General features: G+C 40.5%; 1 long non-coding RNA gene across 1 annotated transcript; it reads right to left on the bottom strand.

The window, feature by feature from the left end:
* Positions 1-6,948: 6,948 nt before the first annotated feature.
* Positions 6,949-20,085, bottom strand: LOC120093711 (uncharacterized). The gene is made up of 3 exons (XR_005487325.2): positions 19,968-20,085; positions 9,277-9,375; positions 6,949-7,133 (listed from the first exon to the last, which is right to left on the bottom strand). It is a non-coding gene; the product is annotated as an uncharacterized LOC120093711 (long non-coding RNA).
* Positions 20,086-20,387: the final 302 nt, after the last annotated feature.

Raw genomic sequence — 20,387 nt, 5'->3', positions numbered from 1 at the left:
AAAAAGTACCAATTTTTTTAAGGGCAGGATATTTTTTCTGAGCATAGATCAAATTATTTAGCACATGTATAACTAAAACAGATTGGTTGAAGAGACAATTACTTTGGAAATGACTTACCTTTGCACAATTTCCATTTAAATTTTCTTGGTCAGGCCAAACTGAAAATTACCAAACCCAAAACTTCAGCTTTTACTAAAGTATTTGGAGTTTTTTTAGCCCCTTTATGAACATTTTCCATAGGCATAGTTTTAATTAAAAGTGAACGAGATTATCCTAGACAACTATAAATCAAAATACTGAGAGAACTATCAGCCGAACGACTAAACTAAATGCATGTAGGAAGTCCCTAAAATCACAACTTGCCTAGGGCTTACATTTTCTCAGAAACGTTGCTATGTAAGCCTTTGAAAACTTGACCACAATTTCCCTTTGAAATTTTTTAATAGATCCAAGAGTTACAACAGAAATCCCCAACCAACATTTTTTTTCTTTTTTTCTTTTCTTTTTTTTTTTTTATTAACTTGAGTATTTCTTATTTACATTTCGAGTGTTATTCCCTTTCCCGGTTTCCAGGCAAACATCCCCCTAATCCCTCCCACTCCCCTTCTTTATCGGTGTTCCCCTCCCCACCCTCCCCCCATTGCCACCCTCCCCCCAACAATCACATTCACTGGGGGTTCAGTCTTAGCAGGACCCAGGGCTTCCCCTTCCACTGGTGCTCTTACTAGGATATTCATTGCTACCTATGGGGTCAGAGTCCAGGGTCAGTCCATGTATAGTCTTTAGGTAGTGGCTTAGTCCCTGGAAGCTCTGGTTGCTTGACATTGTTGTACATATGGGGTCTTGAGCCCCTTCAAGCTCTTCCAGTTCTTTCTCTGATTCCTTCAACGGGGGTCCCGTTCTCAGTTCAGTGGTTTGCTGCTGGCATTCGCCTATCTATTTGCTGTATTCTGGCTGTGTCTCTCAGGAGCGATCTACATCCAGCTCCTGTCCGCCTGTACTTCTTTGCTTCATCCATCTTGTCTAATTGGATGGCTGTATATGTATGGGCCACATGTGGGGCAGGCTCTGAATGGGTGTTCCTTCTGTGTCTGTTTTAATCTTTGCCTCTCTATTCCCTGCCAAGGGTATTCTTATTCCCCTTTTAAAGAAGGAGTGAAGCATTCACATTTTGATCATCTGTCTTGAGTTTCATTTGTTCTAGGCATCTGGGGTAATTCAAGCATTTGGGCTAATAGCCACTTATCAATGAGTGCATACCATGTGTGTTTTTCTGTGATTGGGTTACCTCACTCAGGATGATATTTTCCAGTTCCAACCATTTGCCTACGGATTTCATAAAGTCATTGTTTTTGATAGCTGAGTAATATTCCATTGTGTAGATGTACCACATTTTCTGTATCCATTCCTCTGTTGAAGGGCATCTGGGTTCTTTCCAGCTTCTGGCTATTATAAATAAGACTGCTATGAACATAGTGGAGCACGTGTCTTTTTTATATGTTGGGGCGTCTTTTGGGTATATGCCCAAGAGATCAACCAACATTTCTAAGACAACGGGTTACTCTATTCAAAAACACAGCAGGCCTTGTTGCTGAAGAGCATAACACTGACAATTCATTGAACATGGAGGAGTCTAGCTGGTGTCTACATAGAACCTTCACCCCTCCATTTTTGTTATGGAAAAAAAAAAGTAATCTGCCAGCTACCAAAAGAGAAACATAAATACAAGTCCAGCCACAAAACCTTTGGTCTATGATCTGTCTTGCTTATAAAATACATCAGGGAAATAGTGGTACAAACTTGGTAGGAGTAACTAACCGATGTCTATTTGACTTAAGGCCCACTCCATGGAACAGAACCTGAAACCAACACTGCTTTGGTAATCAAGAACCAGAGGCTAGATAGCTCGTAGACCTAGGTGTGGTTGTCTGAATATCCTCATTCTAGGGAGTGGCACTATTTGGAGGTATGGCGTTGTTGGAAGAAGTGCGTCACTGTAGGTGTGGGCTTTAAGACCCTCCTCCTAACCATCTGGGAGCCAGTCTTCTCTTAGCAGACTTCAGATGAAGATGTAGAATTCTCAGCTCCTCCTGCACCATGCCTTCTTGGATGCTGCCATGCTCCTGTCTTGATGACAATGGACTGAACCTGTAGGCCAGCCCTAATTAAATGTTGTCCTTTATAAAAGTTACCCTGGTCCTGGTGTCTCTTCATAGCAGTAAAACTCTAAGACACTAAGGGTAAAACCAAACTCTACTGATCTACAAAACAACAATAAAAATGTAACAATAAAAGGACTCCTAGTGATATTCCGCTGTAATGCTAGATCAGTGCTTTACCGAGGTTATCATCAGAGAAGCTTTTAACTGTAGCAGATGGGGAAAAATACAGATACCCCCATCCTACAGTCAGACATTACACACCACACACACACACACACACACACACACACACAGAGAGAGAGAGAGAGAGAGAGAGAGAGAGAGAGAGAGAGAGAGAGGGAGAGAGAGAGATTCATGGAGGAGGCAAAAAATGTAAGAACATCAGGAGAACCAGGCCCTCTAAATCAATTGATTTATGAGCTCACTGGGACTGAACTTAAATGAATTCATATGAACACACAGAGGCAGAATCAGCAAGCACAGGGCCAACAAAGTCTGCACCAGGTGCTCTAAATATTTATATTATAGCTTTCAGTTTAGTGTTTTTATGGAACTCCTGAGTGTGAATGAACTCCTCGTGTGCCTTTTCTTGCTGGTTCTTTTCTTCCATTGGTTTACCTTGTCCAACTTTTGTGTGACGGTCTTTGTCTTATTATATTTTACTTTGTTGTATTTTGTTGTTATCTCTTAAAAACTTGTTTTCTAAGGAGAAACAGAAAATAGTAGATTCAGTTGAGAGGGGACGTGGGAGAAACAGAGTAGTAGAGGGAAGGAAAACTGTAATCAGAGTATATTATATCATATCTATTTTTAATAAAGGGAGAGGAGAAAGAATTTTCCAATATATTTTCAATGAGATTTCCTCACCACAGTCTTCCTAAATGAAAACTTATTACACTTAAAAGGGCCCATTTATATTTTTACTTATCGATTCCAGATTTGTCTTCGAGGGCAATGAAGAACTAATTAATTTCTCATCTATGTTCCATTGCTGATCTATTTGTATACAGATGTGGTGGTGGTGGTGGTGGTGGCTCTTTCACTCAGGCTTTTCTATACCCTAAGCATCCCTAAGTCCTCTAGTGCTCCCCACATATTTAATAGCTGAAGTGGGAGTTTCTGAATTCTTTGGAGACTCAGTTGTATCATGTGATACTTTTCTGGAAGCTGTCTTATGTGAGGGCGTTTTTGCTGAAGTAGACACGAGGGAGGGTGTTTTGCTGAGAAGAGCTATGCGGTGTTTTCCTGGAAACTGTCTGGTGAAAGGGCACGCGATGTTTTGCTGGAACAGATTCCTGAGAGAACTCACGATGTTTGGAAAGAGTATAAGTATAACCCAACAGACAGCGGATGACACTGGCATTGGTCCTCCTTGCTTTCTTCACTGACCCTTTGCTTGTCGCGACTTCACAGGAAGAAACACGCCAAAGAACTTTTGTTGTTGTTTCAGCTATTATTTTTTTCCACTTCAGCAGACTTGTGCCAATTGCTGAACCTCTGGGTTTCTTCCAGATTGGGCCACTGCTAATGTGTGTTTGGTGTGTGGCTAGTTAACGGGACTGCCAACAATGAAGATTGAAATTGCTCTACCTCCAAACGGGGCATAGTCCCTCTTTCCTATTAACCTTTCTTCCCTACCTCTGGTGGATGGTGGGCTAAAAGGGAGGTTGAAGCCTGTAAGAACCCTTATTAAAGTAGCTTTTGAAAAATATAAGCCTACTAAAATCTCTATTCCATTCACAATAATACCATGAACTTCCTGGAGAAGTTTCTGTTTGCACACATCTCTGTAGAACACAATCATTGCCCTAACTATGGTAACCTAGACATAGTGTTGGCCACAACAACTTATAACTGTTAGCCTGGTAAACCCCTCTGCAGTCTTGATTCTGCCGTGTACTATAATTTTCCTCCCTGTATGATTAGGAAAACTAATTTGGGCAGTGAAAGTTAACCCCTTATGGCATACCTTAGTAGAATAAGTGATTACTCAGCATTTCAAATTTTTTATTCCACATATTATCCCCACTGTACATTGCTCTGGGACATTCCTTAACAATGTCTTGAAGCATTTTCTTAAAATGTCTGTGAATGTAGTGCACAGTAATTATGTATAATTCTCCTGACTTAGCAGTCTATTCGAATACTTTAAAAAGACCTAATTTAAGATAATTTACATTTAGTGGGTCTATTTTCACAGTGTGTAACACATTTCATCCTAAATTCTCATGAACGAATTGTCTTGAGTTTCCTGTTTCTTTTTCCCACTCAGTGCTTTTCAATTTAGCCTCACTCCATTGTCTGAGGGGTGTGTGTGTGTGTGTGTGTGTGTGTGTGTGTGTGTGTGTGTGTGTGTGTGTTTGCACGCCCATTATTATTTTTCTAATTTTTCTACACCATACTAGTCAGGCTTCTCTAGAACAGAACTGATAAAATGATGTATCAAAAGAGTATTCATCAAATTTGCCTAGATGATATAGTCTGGGTAATCAAACAATGGCTATTTTCACACAAAAGCATCTGAGGAACCAGTCCATATTGGAAAGCTGAAGAAGCTAACCTCTGATATCAGGGAAGAATGTGGTCTTAGTAACAACAGCACACAAACTGCTCCCAGAAAGGGCCTGGGTTTGCTTCTTAACACCCAACCTGGCATCTCACAAACATCTGTAACTCCAATTCCAAGGGATCTATGTCCTTCTATGACCTTCTGGTTTTCATGAGAACCAGTAATATGCATAGTACACATGTACATGCAGGCATGATATCCATGCACTTAAAATTTTATAATATCATTACTAGATGAATAATTGAAAGATTTCATGGATACATTGGTGCAAATTTTAGACTTCAAAGAAAGGTTTTAGTTTTCCAAAGAAAAGTATGATTTAAACAATAACATATACATACATACATATTTATTCACAGTAAAACATTAACATGTATTGCCTCACACTACCACATTTAGTATATAATTTAAACAAGGGGTAGGGATTAGTAAACTGGATTAGCAAAAGACACTTGCCATCAAGCCGGATGACTTAAATTCAATCTCCAGGACCCATGTGGAAGAAAGAGCAAATCAACCCTGCTGTGAAACATGTACACCCCCAAAAGTTATTACTATAAAGATTTTTGGAAAGAAACAAAGATTTTTGTTTTTCTTGAAAGTGTATGTTGTTGTTATTGTAAAAATATAAAAAATAAAAGGCTGTCTTTTACCCGCTCTAGATCCAGCACTGTGGTGCCCCAAGATATCTGCTAGATATCTTAATTCTCAGTCAGCAAAGCCTCTCACCCACTTTGCTCTATCCCATATCACACTGCTGAAGGAAGTTCTCTCTCTGAGCCTGGCGGCCATCTCTCTACTATCTAGTTCCCAAGGCAGGTTTCCATGCCAGAAACATACATCCCATTTCCGCGGTGGCCCAGGGTCTCCAGCCGCCGCACACTTTCCTACATTCAAACCATCACATAAAAAAACACACAACACAATAACCTTTGACCCAATTGATAAGCTATAATTGCCCACCTAAACATACAAAGCCCAGTACACATCCATCCCTTAAGAACATTAATAACAACCTGTGAATACACAGAGTGGGAACTTAACATCAGCCTCCATTTTCTCTCTGCCAGGACTACTCTCTCTGTCCCTCCTGTCTCTCCTCTTTCCATTCCAGTCTCCTCCTCTTCCTTCAAACTTTTCTCCTGCCCATCCTTCTGTCTTGCCCAGTGACAGGCCTCCTTCTATCCTGTACCTGCCCTCACCTGTATTTTACAGATTAAATGGGGAGAAGGTTCTGGTGAATCGTGAGTACATGACTAGGCAGCTGTCCTTGGGGCAGTGGAATTAGCATCAAAATACAGATAACTCCAGGGCAAACCACAACAGGTTGTCACTAGTTTCTTTGCCTAAGAAGTTTGCTATAGTTGTGAGTGAACAGCAGCCGACCAACTTCCTAAAATATATGAAGGAGAGCCTAGTGGGGTCTCCTAATAGTGGGGGAGATGAAGTCCCAATTGGCCATCTCTTTTTCCCAAATGTGACTTTTAGTACTGGGACTGGGTTGCATTGAATTGTTGACTATGGGGGGCAGAGGAGGTACGTGGAAATTCCCAGACAACCTAGTTGCTAAGACTATAGGTTGGTCTCAGCACACTGACCAGTGGTGTCTCATTACTGAGGACAATGCCCACACAACTCATTGAACATGAACAAGTTGAGCTGGTGCCTATATGGAGCCTTTACCCCTAATTTCTAGTATGTTTAATGTGAGAAGATTCTCTGCAGGCTACCAAAGGAGAAATGTAAACAGCCATAACACATTTTACCTAAAATCTGTCCTGCCTGCAAGATATTGTAGGGGAGGGGTGGCAGAGAATTTGCGGGAGTAGTCAACCAGTGTCTGATTTGACTTAAGACCTACTCCATCAGACAGAACCCATAATTGGATGACCAAGAAGCAGAGAGTTGATAGCCTAGACACCTAAGGTAAAACCAAATACTGCTGGTCTAAAAAAAAAAAAAAGAATCTATAAAATGACTCCTATGCATATTCTGCTGGAGTCATAGTTCAGTGCCTTACTCGGTCATCAGAGTCGCTTCCTCTGGCAACAGATAGGATTAGACACAGAGTCTTACAGTCCGACATTAAATGGAGAGTCCAATGGGGCATCTCCATCATATCCCTCCCCTCGCAGCTCAGGGAATCTCATGGAAGAGGAGACAGAAAAAGTGTGATTGTAAGAGCCAGGGGGATGGAGTACACAGGAAGACAAGGCCCTCTAAATCATCAGGATTCATGCACATAGGAACCCACAGAGAAGTGTTTGATGGACACATCCAATTTAGGGGTGAATGTTCCAAGGACTCCCATTCTCTGTAGATTTTCAGCTGTGGTCTCTGCATTTGTTCTTATGTGTTGTAGGAGGAAGCTTCTCTGATGATGGCTGAGAAAGATACTGATCTGTAAGTATAGCAGAATGTCATTAGGAGTCATATTTTCGTTATGGCTTTTGTTCTGTTTTACTTTTATATTGTTAAAACAAACAAACAAACAAAAAAACAAAAAAAAAGAACAGTAGTATTTGCTTTTACCTCTCTGTACCAAAGATACTAGCATACAGGGGTGAAGTTTCTATGTAGGCCTCAACTCAATTTCTCCATATGCAATGAGTTGTGTAGGTGTTGTCCTCAGCAAGGGGGCCTTGTCAACACGTTATGGAGAGCAACCTTTAGTCCTGACAACAGCAGCCTGGGTTGTTTGGAGTTACCCATGGTCCAACAACTCAATTAGCTGTAACCTAATCCATGGACTGAAAACTTCATTTAGTGACAAAAAATGTCCTCCAGATCCTCAAATTATTTGAGGATTTTACTTAGAGTGCCCTCATCTATGTATATACTTTAGGAAACTTCTACTATGACAGAAGTCTGTGTGTGTGTGTGTGTGTGTGTGTGTGTGTGTGTGTGTGTGTTTTACTATCCCCAAAAATGGTGGTTAATTTTAGCTGTCTCTTTCCATATTACTTCCTTTCTCCCTGTCTAGCTCTGTTCCCTCTCTTCACTTGATCCTCTCATTCCAACCCCTCATCCATAACTATCCAATTTCCCTTTCCTAGGGAGATTTATGTGCCCTCCCCTCCACCAGTCTCTATACCTAGAACCATGGAGGACTGCAGACTTTTTAAACCTGTGCCCAGTGCATGAGGAGTTTGTCTCAGCCTTTGAACATGCACATTGTCTGGCATATCCAGATGCTGGTGACTGAGGTGATCTCTTAACAAACTGATTCTTTTCCAAATCCCGAGTTGTGGGAAGATTTCCTTCACTGGTCATCTCTTCTCTCTCACATGTTACCTCTGTGCCTGGAGTCTGCTTTTCAGGTTCCTCCTAACCTGTTTTCTGATAATCAAACCTTTGTCCAGAACTCATGAGTTTCTCCAGACTTTGGTATTATTATGTGTCTGGTGCTATTTCAAGCTTGAGCACATAAGTGAGAAATTAAGTAAGAGAGATTCATTGCCAAGGAACAATGAAATTCTATTAGAGTGACCAGAGATTACACTTTATCCAAAATACATTGTAATTGAAAAATGACTCCAGACCCAACATTATCACTGACAATAGTTCTCTGCAGGTAGCTTTCAAATTTACTCTAATGTGAATTTCTCAACTCTTCTAAGCCTAGATTATTTGAAATATTCAACGTGAGAAAAGATTCAGAAAGAAACGAAGTAAAACAAATGCCCTTAAGATCAATTTGTGCATTCTTCATATCCTCTGCTACAAGCCACACACAGATGGCTCTGTTCTCTGGCAATCCTATAGACATTGCACTCCATATGGTCAATATATATATATATATATATATATATATATATATATATATATATATATATATGATGGCCAGGCATGGTGCCGTTGCCTTTAATCCCAGTACTTGGGAGGCAGAGACAGATCTCAGTGGCCAGCTTGAGGTCAGTTTGCTCTACATAGCAAGTTCTAGGATGGCCAGGGCTAAACAGTGAGATCCCCCTTTTAAAACAAAACAAAGCAAATATACACACATATTAGGCAACAAATGGGCTTCCTTTTTCCCCACTTCTAAACATTTATTGCATTAATGCAATACACTTTGGAAATGCAATAAAAGGCCAAAAAGAAACTGGTAAACAGTGAAACATCTGAGATAATTTTAACTTAATAAAATGCAAAATCTGGATAAACATTGAATATGGACTCCTAAAGGTCAAGCCACTGTGTCTCATGGAAGACGCAGTCACAATAATTATGTGAGGATTTCAAAAGCCAGCCATGATAATGTCAGAATTATTTTCGGATGTTTTATTTTCTCTTCTCGCTTATCCTTGGCTTTTTTACATTGCCAAGTTGACTTCTTCAACCACGACTGTGATCAGACCATCATGCTATCAATTCCTTGGTTCAAAAGCATCCTGTCCAGCCTCATAATTGTGAAATAATGTGGCAGAATCTCCGTGGGATGCTCCAGACCTGCAAGCCCAGTTCTGATGTCCCCTGTCTAAATCATTTCTGTCACTTACATGTCCACTGTTTTACAAACTGGATCATTTTCTTTCATGACTAACCTACGTCATCTGGTGGGAATGATGGATCGCTGATCTTCGTAGTAGCTTTCTGCTTTCTCCTCTAGTAGACATTAGTATATGTATTACTACTTGGTAGACCTGTATGCACACATGAGCATAAATACATGACATTTATACAGCACTTACTTTCTGAGACCATGGTTTACTGTCTATATCCTCCACAATGCTGAGCATTTTGATAGCGCTCATAAATATGTATCGAAAATGAACAAATGATTGTGTACTCTAATAAAAGTTAGCATTTATCCATGGACAGTTTTTAATCTCATAAGATATGTTCCAAATATAGGTTATTTCCTTGTCGCTTGACAATTGATAATCCCCTCTCTCAGCACCATCTTGTGTCATCTGCAAATCCTCAGAGGGAAGAATTACATGTTTTCTTGTTTACAACATATGGAACTATTTCAAGTCATTTGCACTGCCCCCAACTTTGGAGACTTTGATAGTTCACTTTTCAGAAACTTATAAATCATGACAATTTTGAAAATAGTTTCTAGAGGGACTGTAATAAGGAAGTCATTTATACCCTGAATCTATAGAGAATAAATATACACGTTTGAAAGACAAAGAGAATAGCAGAGGTATAACTGTAAAAATAAAGGTCTACATGCCATTCTTTTATTTCTACAAAGAGGTTTATGTCCTTTATTTTCAGTTTTTCAAATCCTATTTATGAGTTTTAAACATGTGTTTTGATTTGTGCAACATGTGTATCAAGACAAAAACTATCTGTACACTGCTGTTAAAACAAGGAAGTATGCCATTTTCCATGACGATTTCGTGTGTTTGTATTTGGAATATGGATGGTTTTTAAGGGACGCTTGATAAATGAACATATAAAGTCAGTTCTAGTCTAGAGAGTATATGTTCTCCAAAAGTTAAAATACTATGTGCTGTGTGTATATTAAACCTGAGAGCAGACAGCTGGACTGTCTGGAGGAAGGTTCTTGGGAAACACAATATTGTCATGGAGGGAAATCATCTCCATAAGACCAGCAGATCTGCAGCTTAATCCTAGAGACCCCCACATCCACTTCCAGTCAAAGCTGAGCAATCTCTGCCTTTTTCTGAGTCCATTGCAAACACTTTTCTTCTTTTTCAGGACTTTGAGTAACATTTTGTTAAACAGAAGGTTGTAAGCAATTACTGAAAGAGCATGGCGGAAGCTCCAGTGTCTTGAAGGAATAATAGTTACCTGAGAAGTCATGTTCAGAAGTCCACAGAAGCAGCTTGAGTGAACAGTGCTCTGACATGCAGGAAGTGTGTGTGGAGGAAGACACACTCTTGAATGCTAAGCAAGAAACATGTGCCAAGAAAAACAGGTGCGAGACAGTATTTTTTGTACTTGAAGTAGAATAGAAAAACATAAAATACTGTCATTCAGATTTTAAGATTTATTTATTCTTATTTTATGTATATGGATGCTTTGCCTGAATTATATAAATGCACTGCCTGTAGTGCTCGCATCCCATAGAAGCTGGAAGAGGATGCTGAATCTTTCGGAACTGAAATTACGGATGGTTGTGAGCCACCATATGGGTACTGGAAATCAAATCTGGTCCTCTCCAAGAGGAACAAGTGCTCTTAAGAGCTAAGCCATCTCTTGAACCCCTGTCATTTGGATTTTAAAAACAAGAAGGATCCAGTAGGCCTCAGAGTGTGGAGATGTTAAGTCCTTAGTGATTAACAAAGTAAAATATTCACGGTTATGGTCTTAGGGTTTTTATTGCTATGATTAAATTCCATGACCAGCCGCAAGTTGAGGAGGAAATTATTTATTTGGCTTACACTTGCATATCACTGTTCATCACCAAAGGAAGTTTGGACAGGAACTCAACAGGGCAGGAAGGTGGAGGCAGGAGCTGATGCAGAGGCCATGGAGTCGTACTGCTTACTGGCTTGCTCAGCCAGGCTCATGTATAGAACTGTGATCCCAGAAATAGCACCATCCACAATGGGTTGGGCCATTCCCCATCAATAACTGATTAAGAAAATGCCCCAGAGCTGGGTCATACAGAGGCACTCTCCCCATTGCGATGACTCTAGCTTATATCAAGTTGACATAAAACTAGCCAGAACAGTAATCAATGTGTGGTCATTAATGTTTCCTTTCAACAGCTCCTTGTTACTCAGAGAAGTTTGACTTGGCTCTGAGTTCCAGTCATGGATGATTAATCTCTACTGAGTATATATACTTTGTTATTTCCTCTTAAGTAGAAATAGATGTTCCCAGGAAAGCAAATGCAGTCATCCTGTATCCCTAAACTCTATCTTTGTCTTTACTGAAGCTGCCTTCCGTACTAGCAGAGAGACACCCTTTAGCTAATGGTAAAAGGCAATGGTTTTAAGTAGGACAAGTCAGACGGAAAAGCTGAAAACTTACAAATTGTCAAATATAGTGCAGACAGCAGGAAATATTGAAACAAAAGTTCTATAATTATAATTAAAGAATCAGATCACAAGTAAGTAGAATAATGGGGTTTATGTTTACTTTCTTTTAAAGCAATTAAATAATCTACATTTTTCCATCACTTTGATGCAAATCCATAGATGATAACCCTTTGACACTGTAAGTCTAGCTAGCTTTAAATTAATATTCCTTTCAGAAGGAGTAAATTTTATCTGGTATTTGTACAGAAAACAAAAAGTACAGCAGAAAATCTATCTTTTACCTTTTAGCTGTGTGTGTGTGTGTGTGTGTGTGTGTGTGTGTGTGTGTGTGTGCGTGCATGTGTAGGTTTACAAAAATATATATGAGAAATAAAAATGAAACCAGTTACAAGGGACTCCGGTGCTCTCCCACTCCTATTTAGACCATGTCTGAGCTATCTTTTTATGTATAAGAATTTGTTTTCACACATTGAAATCTTTCCCTATGTTAAGCAGCTAGCTTTATGTCTGAACATTATTGCCTACAGAGTTAGTTAGCTTTGTGTAGCTGTGGCAGAACTGCCTTAAAAAGTCAAATGAAGAGGAGGAAATGCTAAGTTTGGCTCACTGTTTCAGAGGTATTGTGTTGCAGGAGGTCCAGCTACTTTTGAGCATACACTTGGTGAGTGTTATGACATGAGGCTATGTGACAAAGGAGACTGCTCATCTCAGAGAATGTTCTCTCTCATACAAGGAGAGAACTTGTCATCCGAGAGCCCCAGGAAGTCCTCCCTCTGAACATTTCTGGTCTGACACCAAGCCTTCTGTACAGTAGCCTGTATGACTCTTCTTGGTTATCCACCTTTGCTTTCTTATTCTGTAAAATGATTCCTCTTTTCTTTTGGGAACCCCATTCTATTTTGTTCACATGAATCTGATCCATCCTTATGAAACATCGGGAGTGAGAATATAAATCTTGTCAAAGTCCCCCCAGGCTTCTGGATATTGTGACTGGTTTAGGAACATGCGGTTAATCAAGACAGGTCAATAAGAATCTTTCTCAGAACATTGCTTTGGAGATAAGGGTGGAATCGACTGTTTGGTTGAGGTGGATGTGTTTGTGGGATAAGAAGTGAGATGTGGTCAGCCTTTTTTCCTATAAAGCAACAGGACCCTGTTCAAGAGAGACAGAGTATTAATGTGGGATGCTTTTCATCTAACTGTGACTGAAATGTTGCTTTAAGGCTTTGGTTTGTTTGTTTTATTTATTAATTGATTGATTGATTTTTCTGTACAGGAACAAATACATTTTCTTTTGTGAAAGACGTTTTGAGTCACTTTTCTGTTATTCTGTGGAAAGAGTCCTGGCTAGTCAATCATTCACTAGATTGGGAGTTCCCACTTCATACATTTCTAGAAAGTCCCATTACTTACTTTGAAAATATGCATTCTGTCAGGTGAACTTCCCTAGATTACTAATTACTTGCTTCTGCCTCCTTTTGTGTTTTTCATTTATAAAATTCTCTTGAGAGCTACTCTCATTAACAGGGTAGTTGTAGCCAGAGCCTCACATTGCTGTAAATGCTAGACTGAGAAGGACGGCAGCTATGTCTAAAGAGGTAACAGCCTTCCCCACAGAGTACAGTAACAGGCAAACCTTGCTAAATTCCAACTCTGTTCTAACTTGATCGAAATTAGTGATTCTGTACATAAAATAATGATGCTGGGCATTGCTGAATGAAAGGGGTTTGTGTGTGTGTGTGTGTGTGTGTGTGTGTGTGTGTGTGTGTGTGTGTGTGTGTAATTTGCGAGTACCCATGCCACTGGCTCTCCAAGAACTCAGGCAGTAGCTGAATCCCCAGCAACCAAGAAGACTCTTGCTTCCAGGTGAAATTGTCTTGTCTTTCCTTTTAGCTCAGGCTCTTGAGAGTTAACAGCAAAGACTCTAAGTCAGTGGTTCTCAACCTATGGGTCTTACCCTTTGGGGGATGAATGACCCTTTCACCAGGCTCACCTAAGACCGTATGCAAATAAGATATTTACATTATGATTCATAGCAGTAAAATTACAGTTATGAAGTACCAATAAAAGTAATTTTATGGTTGGTCACCAACACATGAGGAACTGCATTGAAGGGTCACAGTATTAGATAGGTAGAGATCATTGCTCTGGATAAGGTTGATTTGTTCTGTATTATTATTTTTCTACTTAAAATAGATTTTTTAGGCTTGAGATGTGGCACAGTCGTTGAGAACACCAACTGTTCTAGAGGATATGGGTTCAATTCCCAGCAACCACATGGTACCTCATAGATAGCCTCCTGTAACTCTAGTTCCATGGGATCCAACACCCGAACATGCATACACACAGGCAAAATACCAATGCAAATAAAAATAAGTGAAACATTAAAAATAGATTTTTATGCAATATATTCTGATTACAGTTTCCCCTCTCCCAGCTCCTCCCAGATCCTATTCAATTCCCCGGCCCACCTAACCCCTCATCCTTTCTTTTCCTCATTACAAAACAAACAGGCATGTAAAAAAATACATAATAAAATAAAAAGAGCCAAACCAGCATAGGGCACAATAAGCAAACAAACAAATTTAAAAAGAGCCAATGGAAAAGCCCAAGAAACACATAATACACACTCTCTCATACACAGAAATCCCATAAAAAACAAATTGGAAAACATAATCTGTGAGTGATCAAAAGAGCTGTGAGGTAAAAATAGAAGAGAAGACCCAGTGAAGGCGTTATGAAACAAAAATCTTCCAAAAGTAATATTGAGTTCATGCTGTGTTGGCCACCTACTTACGGCTGGCCATGGGGGTGTATATATTCAGTGTAATTGTACTAGAGAAGACTATTTTTTCTTTTTGTGAGTTGTTGATTCAGCTAGAGATAGATTCTAGGTTAGGGATGGTAGCTTTGGTCTATGCCCTTTCTGAGCACTGGGACTCCACCTGATGTAGACCTGTGCAGTACCTACAAATGCTACCCCCAGTCTCTGTGAGTGCATATGTACACCAGCCATGTTGGGTCTACAAGGCCTTGTTTCCTTGGTGTCCTTCATCTCCACTGGTTCTTAGAATCTTTGTGCCTCCTCTTTCACGGGGTTCCCCCCTGAGCCCTGAGGAAGGGGAATTAACAGAGACACCTCATTTAGGACTGAGTGAACACTCAGTACAAGGCTCTCTGTACATTGTCTAGTTGTGGGTTTGTCTTTGTTCCTGTCCAATGAAGAAATTCTGTGAAGATGGCTGAGTAAGATGCTGACTTATGAGTATAGTTTCTTCTTTCTTTAAAGAAGTCCGGGATGGTTTGTATATGGCTGGCCCTGGGTGTGGCACTATTAGGAGGTGTGGCCTTGTTGGTGTAGATGTGTCACTGTGGACATGGGCTTTAAGAGCCTCATCCTAACTGCCTGGAAGCCAGTCTTCTCCTGTCTGCCTTCAGATGCAGATGTAGAACTCTCAGCTCCTCCTGCACCATTCCTGCCTGGACAATGCCTTGCTCCCACCTTGATGATAATCGACTAAACTTCTGAACCTGTAAGCCAGCCCCAATTCAATCTTGTCCTTTATAAGTCTTGCCTTGATCACAGTGTCTGTTCATAGCAGTAAAACCCCAATTAATACAAATCCCTTTTGGGTTTACTATACCCCCAGAAAGAATACTGTATGTAAACTTTACCATTGTTTTGGTATCTTTTGCAGGAATTTTTTTTTATTGCTCTAGAATTCCAATTATCTCTGTAATTGTGGCAGTCACATGTGATGTTCTCATGTATAATGGATGGCCACCATGAGTAGAATGTCATTTATTTCTTTATTTCTCTCCTCTTTCTCTGAATTATCACTTAAATGGGTCTAATGGAGTTGGCGAGAGCTGGCTTTTAACAAGATCATGGGGAAAGTTTTGGATTACAGAGGGACAGGGGACAAGAAAAAAAGGGAGGAAGGGAGGAAGGAGAGAGAGAGGGAAGAAAGGAAGGAAGGAAGGAAGGAAGGAAGGAAGGAAGGAGGGAAGGAAGGAAGGAAACCCAGGCAATCAAAAAAATCTGTTTTAACACTTCTGTGAAAGTCTGCTAACAAAATTCAGTGAAAATGATATATACAATGTAAAATCATTTGAACACTGCATGAGGCGTTTTAAAACACGAGTTACTATCGTAATGCATCACTCTCCCTTCTTAGACTGGGAGAGGCGTGGGCTAGCATCTGCTCCTGGTTTCCCAAAGACAGCCCAGTAACTGTGCTTGAACCGTGGGCTCTTGTTTTAATAGAAGGGGGTGTGGGCTGTTGGAGCTCCAGCGTGCACATTCTGAATCTGTGCATGTTTAGGACAAATCAGAAAACCCAAACTTCTGTGAAGATGTAAAAGGAGGAAATGCAACACAGGGAGTCGTCACACAATGAAAACGAGGGTGGAAAGCTGAACAGGCTGTGTTAACGCCAACAAGATCAGCAGTAGCAGAAACATACAAGCATCTTTTGCTTAAGCAGCAATGGGAAAGACATCTGGGAGAGCCTGGGGCTGGGAGGACTAGAAACTGCATGAGCAGGAACAGACAATGGGGTCTAAGGAAAAAATAACACTCTTGTCTATAATACTAGAAAACACAGAGAGAGAGATGCTCTTGGAGCTCTCTGGCCTTGCCTGGGCTGCCTTTCTTCCAAACTGAGACCCAGTCACCAGCCACCCCAAAAGCCCAACATATCCTCTGAAGGAATCAGTCAGTTGTCTGAGATCCCTCCACTCATCTAACCCCAGATTTTCTACTCTAAAACAGTGACAGTGCTTATCTCTAGATATCGGTGCATTAAATATAATAAGAAATAAGTATATAAATAAAATAAATTGTTTGAGATAATCATTCAACAATTAATTTCCTTCCTTCATGCTTGAGATAGCTCTGAATTGAATAATTACTTATTAAAAACCTTTTTTATTGCCTTAAATTATTTACTCTAAATAATAGGCAAAGGGGTTATAGACACAGTGATTAGGTTATATGGATAATAGTAATAATCATCATAATAATAATAGTAATAATAATATAATGCATTCATATGAGACAGTAAGGAAGACAGGTAGAGGGACAGTGGACATAAACAAATCTACTCAGAGAAGTAAAGGTGATGCTGAGATGGGCTTGGACAGAGAAAGATGAGGAGAAATAGAGGTGCCTTCTATACCCTGAGAAGATCTCAAGTGGAGATAGCAAGACTTAAGGGTCACAGAGATACTGACATTGCCTGCCCCTGCATTTAACGCATTGTGAAGAAAGTAACCAGGTTAGCAATGGATTCAAAGAGTTTTAAGGGAGTCTGGCTAGGGAAATGCACAAAACAGGAGTCAGTGGGAAAAGAAATGGGAAAAGGGGGCATATGGCACACCATGATGATACAAGACCAGATGGAATTTTTCACAATCGTACAATCATAGCTGTTGACATGCACTTTCTATTGAGTAGAGTTTGTTTCACCAGGGGACAACTGTCTGATATCACCCTCTCTAAATGATGCATATGGTCAAACCGTGTAAACTTCCTGAAATAAATGTTAAGCCATACAGCAGTTCTATCTACCTCAAGCCTTATTGGTCAGTTTATAAGCCATACCAGCCATATAAGATGTATTTTCTAGGTTACTTCCACCTGTTTCTTTTTTAAAAATTAATATTTGCTCTCAACACACACCAGAAAAACTCCTTCCTGTATTGGATGGTAACTAACATAGAGAATCCTCCCTGGGCAACAAGCGGAGTAGACTCAGGAGTGAGTGCTCAATTCTAAACAGGGCAAACACACTACATCCCTCTTCCCAAGGTTCAGTGCTCTTTGAGAAAAAGAATGGAGAGAATTTTAAAGTTAGAGGCAGTCATAATGTAAGGAAACCGTGTTTTCCAAACACTATGGCAGAGGAATGTATGACCTCACAGAGACTGTGACAATATACAAAAGCTCTCACACAAACGCCAACCGGACAAATCCCAACATATAAAAAGGGGAAATGGGTAAGAAATCCTACCACTGACAGAATGGGACATTTACCTATGATAGGTGCTGAAGAGAGACAGTAAGTTTTTTTTTTTCTTTGATTTTAATTATGAGAATCTTGGAAGGTTGATCACATGCAAAGGCAAGCCCCCACCCCAAGACTAGCTGGGCAACACAAGCTGAACTCAATGGAAGGAGGGGCAATAGGAAACGCCAAATTGAGTGGGAAGGCTTGGGAGGGTGGAGCGTGTGGCTATGGAGGATCTGGAGAAGGAGACTGAATATGTTCAAAATAGAGTGCATGAAATTCTCAAAAAAAAAAACAAATTAAAATACTACTTAAAATGAAACTGACACAGAGGCAGATGCTTGCAGACAACCATTGAACTGAGAACTATTGTCCCCTTTGGAGGAGTTAGAGAAAGGACTGAAGGAGCTGAAGGGGTTTTTAACCCCAGAAGAAGAACAACAATACCAACCAACCAGAGAACCCAGAGACTAAACTACCATCCAAAGAGTACACTTGGACTAACCTATGGCTCCAGCTGCATATGTAGCAGAGGATGGCCTTGTTGGGCATCAATGGGAGGAGAAGCCCTGGTCCTGCCAAGGCTCCATGCCCCAGTGTAGGGGAATGTCAGGGCAGGGAGATGGGTAGGGGAACACACTCATAGAAGCAGGGGGAGGGGAGGAGGGGATAGGGTGTTTATGGGCAGGAAACTGGGAAAGGGGATAACATTTGAAATATAAACAAAATAATTGAATTGACTATTAGAAAATTGAAATGATTTCACATCACTAGTTCTATTGCAGTGTATTCCTATTGCCTAAATCTGATGAGCTGGCTGGCGAGCTAATACTCTCATGAAACTTGAAGCAACAGCTGATCAATCTCTTATAAATTTTGGCAGCTTTATTATAAAAATTTTAAAGATAGAATAGCTCCTCTTACAAAAGTATATTAAAATAGAATAGAAAATTCAGATTTCTTATTTTTTTGTTTTGTTTTTACTGAGTTGTGTGTCCTTGCGTTGGCCAATCTGCAGTGGAACATGGGGCTAGAATGTCTGTAAGGACACTATTAACACAAGCTCTTTGTGGAGCTCTTGACTTCTGTATGTGATCCTAGACCTGGCTGCAGTATCCGATTTATGGGATTAAAAGCAAGTCCCATGCTACCATAAGCAGCTATAAATACACTCGGTTTTAATTTTTTATAACATCACTAAACTACCAGGGATCTGCAGATGCCAGTTTTGCTTTCTTTTGGGCAAGGCCTTTAAGATGTTGGCATAGTTACTCTTCATGCTATTGTGATAGCTGAAGCTCTGAAGTGATGTCTCATAGCTTAAGAGCACTGGCTGGCGGGATTGGGGATTTAGCTCAGTGGTAGAGCGCTTGCCTAGGAAGCGTCAAGGCCCTGGGTGTGGTCCCCAGCTCTGAAAAAAAGAACCAAAAAAAAAAAAAAAAAAAAGAGCACTGGCTGGCCTTCCAGAGGACTATCTGTAGTCTATCTGTAACTATCTGTAACTTCAGTCCTGGGAATATGGGTCTTTGCAGGCACCAGACTTAACAATGGTGAACAAAAGAGAAGTAACTTAGATAAGGAGGAATTTATGTCAATTCATAGCTTGAGGGAATGCTCCACCCTGGGACTTATACCTGTAGGAGCTTGGGGCGACTGGCCCGAGTGCATTCACAGTTAGGAAGCAGAGCGAAAGACGCTGGTGATCAACTGCCTTTCTCCTTCAGATTTAATTTGGGACCTCAGCCCAGGGAATAGTGCCATTTACATCGGGCAAATCTTCACACCTCAGTCCATCTAATCAAGTGATCAAATAATTCCCGACGGGCCTAGCCAGTAATTTACCTAATCTAGAAAATTTACCAGAGGCTTACCTTCGAGATTGTTCTAGATCAGCAACTATCAAAATTTCCCAAGTATTGAGAAATGAGAGGGTTAACGAGCAAAACAAAGATCAGAGAAACAGGCAGTGTGGCTCAGGAGAGGAAAGCCGGAAGGAACCGGAAGGAGCCTAGGTGGAAATAACAAGCCAGCTGTTCCTAGAGAAATGATATCGCTGCTGTTGCTGCAGCGGCAGCTGCTGTTGAGCCACAGAGTGGAGCGAGGCTCCAGAGTTGAGTCCAGCAGCAGAGCCAAAAGGGCAAGACCACGTGAGCAGACAGATGGACAGACAGCAATTCAAGTAAGCTACATCAACAGTAGGGACTGAGCTGAACAGAAGCTCTGAACACTTGAAATTCCTCTAGCTTTTCTGGCCTCGACACGTACCTTGGGTGAACCGGTGACAGGCTGGCTGACCTTCATGATCAACTTTGTAGTGATGCCAGTTACCCAGCATCCTCCTGGGGACATCCGAAGGCTGTGTCATACCCTCCACACAATGCCCATGAATGGCTTTTGCTGCTGCTGTTGTCACATTGCCTCCACTGACGTCACTAAACAGTCTGTGCTGAGCTGGATTCAAAAGATTTTAATTCAAGGGGCTAAGCCACCTCAGGTTTCATGAAATGTTTTCTAATGTTGTTCCTAGCACATATGTGACTCAATGTGATTTAAAAAAAATATACTAAGTAATTATTGCTCTCGTTAGGCCGCGTGCAAAATATAGTTTTGCATTTTCTCAGGAACTCTGCCTAAAATGAGATGTTTTATCATAATATAAAAAATATATAAAAGTGTACAATTATA

This window comes from Rattus norvegicus, chromosome 7 (assembly GCF_036323735.1).
Source record: "Rattus norvegicus strain BN/NHsdMcwi chromosome 7, GRCr8, whole genome shotgun sequence".
In the NCBI taxonomy this organism is placed as follows: Eukaryota; Metazoa; Chordata; class Mammalia; order Rodentia; family Muridae; genus Rattus; species Rattus norvegicus.
Note: the sequence above shows the minus strand (reverse complement) of the source record. Positions and strands in the feature narration are given on the sequence as shown.